The sequence below is a fragment of the Gekko japonicus genome, unplaced genomic scaffold, assembly GCF_001447785.1.
Source record: "Gekko japonicus isolate JY-2015 unplaced genomic scaffold, Gekko_japonicus_V1.1 scaffold2346, whole genome shotgun sequence".
NCBI lineage: Eukaryota > Metazoa > Chordata > Lepidosauria > Squamata > Gekkonidae > Gekko > Gekko japonicus.
The window spans coordinates 144,340-147,471 of record NW_015170961.1 but is presented as its reverse complement, the minus strand read 5'-3'; positions in this window follow the sequence as shown (position 1 = coordinate 147,471).

Sequence of the window (3,132 nt, the reverse complement as noted above, 5' to 3'; positions counted from 1 at the left end):
CCCCCCCCACACACAGCAATGTATAATTCTGATTTACTGTTGCACTAAAAGCAGTGAAAAATGCATATATTTTGTAGGAAAAATTGGTTCAAGATACCCAGAAAATAGTGTGAAGATGAAAAATCATATATTAAATTCATACATATATGATGTGAAATTACAGTAGATATGATTTCATACTTCCTATTCTCTTGAATGAGAGCAAGTTCCAGGGACAGCTTCTTATACACTTGTTTCCATCCTGAGAAGATAGTACTGGAGATTATAGCAACTTTTGTGATAAAATGTCTATTTACAAAAATACAGGTTGAGCAGATGGAAAGCAATTATGCTTGCTGCTAGTACTTGGTCCTAAGCAGCATGAATTAACTCTGAGCACTTTGAAGACCTTGACCATCTACATGCCTGACAGACTACTTGAAGTGTAGTGGGTTAGACGCGTAAAGAAAGCATGGAGGCTGATGTAGTGATCAGCATGGCTTTACTGGTACACAACAAGACTAAAGACTAACGGCCGGCAGGCCAACTATATACACAGTCCAGGGGCTTCCCCTGGTCCCATTGGTGGGTTTGAATCTCCCGCCAAGGTCCCATTGGTTCCCCCCAGTGGAGGGACTAGAATCCTAGTCCCATTGTTGTGCCGGACTGAAGCTCAGGAGTGTGCGCTGACCTCCGGTGGTGGTCAGCGGACACAACACTTTTGAAAGGCGGTGGCCAGCTTTCTCTGCGGGGCCGCCTGCTGAGCTGTCTCCCTGAGGAAGCACCAGCCTTGCGGCCAAGGGAGAGGAGCTGTGAGGGGCAGTGAAGGTGAGTGCTTCCCATGCTTGCCGCCACTCCCTAGGTCTGTCTCCTTCTCCTGCGCAGCCTTTCTGGCCTAAGATGTAAGTACTAATGTTCATATGTATTATATCATGTATAAGCTTATAGATTCTTGGTCAGAAGAAGACGTTTGTCGAAACGGCATCACATTCCGGAGACCACCGTCCCACCGTCGTTGTTATCTTCCATCTTATGTAACTGGATTTACAATTTCAATGTATTAGTATCACTTTTGTAATTTTCATATTTATAACATTATTGCTATCATTAAAGAAACATTGAGCACACTTTACACAGTTCCTGTGGCTCTATCTTTTCATGTCTATGGGCTGTGACCATATTTGTCTTCGTACAGTCAGGGCGAGCCAAATGCTGTGGGAGCATGTGGAACATTCACCCCAAAACAGCATTATACATAAGGAGAGATATCTCCATTACCTGGCATTACATTTTATGACACACATGGCCTGGCCCAACAAGGTCTCATTTATGTCAGATCCGGCCGTCATATCAAATGAGCTCAACACCCCTGCTTTAAAGTTTGCCTCCATGCTAGAAAGGAGATAGATAGGATCAAACGACTGAATTCTCACAATTTAGGGTACATCAATCTCCAGTTCTGTCATAATTATTATCTATGTAGTTTTTTTTCCCCAGTTGAATCAAAGCAGATGATAACCAGAAACCAAGCTTGTCATTCTTTTTATCTGTTAAGAAACACTTCACTATTTTGCATTCTATTATAAGTATAAAATAAATATAATATAAGTATATTTCATCATCTGATGAAGTGTGCATGCACACAAAAGCTCACACCTTGACTAGAACTTTGTTGGTCTTAAAGATGCCATTGGACTCTAACTTTGTTAAAAGCTGCACGTAAGTAGAAGATGTACATGAATGATTCTCCATGATTCAGGAACCAATGAATGCATGCTGTTTAAGTACTTCTCCTTAAGTACTTCCACATCTGTCACAAAACTATCACTGTACATAAGAGCTATTTTCCCAGAACCAAACTAGATGTGAACTTTTAAAATAAGTTGTGTCAGGGTTCCCATGTGGAAAGAAGGGGCCTTAGTCTTCCCCCTGTGCCATTTTCTTGACCCAAAACAGGCCTGGGGCATTGTATGTGTAGCCCTCTTTGCATGTGCAGCTACCATCATGAGCACAGTACACTAGGGGTACTTTTGGCTGAGAAAAATGAAATGGGGAAGGCTGAAGCCCCCGCTCCCCACACACCATGGTCCTAATCCAAACTGGGAGAGTTGTTAAAAAATGTTGCATCTACTTTGGCCCTCAGACCAAAGTGCTATCTTCCCCAAGCCCTTATAGAGTTACCATCTGAAATGTTTGAAGCATTAAGTCTTTGTGTTTTGCTCAGAGGCACCTTAAGTGATGGTTCAGATGATTTTAAAGGGGGGGAAATATTATGCAGTTTTGAAGTGCTTTTGAAGACAAATAAGTGTGGATGAATCCTGGACATCATTTACAGCCAGCCTAACTGTCCTGTGGACCAGCAGTGACCCAGCAAAAGCAATCCTTACGCACATCCTGGCTCCACAATAAACATGTGCTAGCTCTGAGGGCAGTACTATAATTCAGAGAAGGGAAAACATGTGCCAGAGATTTGCACAGCTATGTAAAGTTCTTTGAGAAAAAAACTTTTGCTTCAAGGTAGGTATCAGTGTTGTTATAATGATAATGGAGATTTCTCTCCCTTCAGACAAAAAATAATGGGGGAGAAGGAGAAAGCTCTTTCTTATAAATGTGTGAAAATGGCTATCAGCTGTGGAAAAAATAATAAAAGCAATTAGGGCCTGAACTGGCTGCTGGCAAACCCACAAAAGCTTTTCACTCAAATTGCCTCTTGGCCAAACAGTTTAGTAGCTAACATGCAAGTCTATCTCTGGAGGCTGACTTGACTTCATTTTCTTTTCCCACTGCCTCTTTTAGGGCTTGTCAAAATCTGCTAGAATTTAAAGGCGACCATTTGTTGTTGTTGTTGTTGTTGTTACTTAAATAGTTGCCCCAGGCAGTAGCTGGCTTCTCAAGTGGTTTCTAGTTCTCCATTTTATCTGGAGATGATAACGTAATTGCAGTGAAATTAGGGAAGTTCCTGCAATGTTTACCCTGATGCTGGGGTTCTTTTTTCTTTTTCCTTTTACTGGGCATTGCTTGATGGATTTTCTCTCTCACTTTGGAAACATGTTTTGAAGCCTGAATCTCTGACCTAGATCTTGGATTCCTGCAGTAACGTATGTTTTGGCACACAAATGCAGTTGGACTCTGCTGAGCAAGGACTTTGCTTGA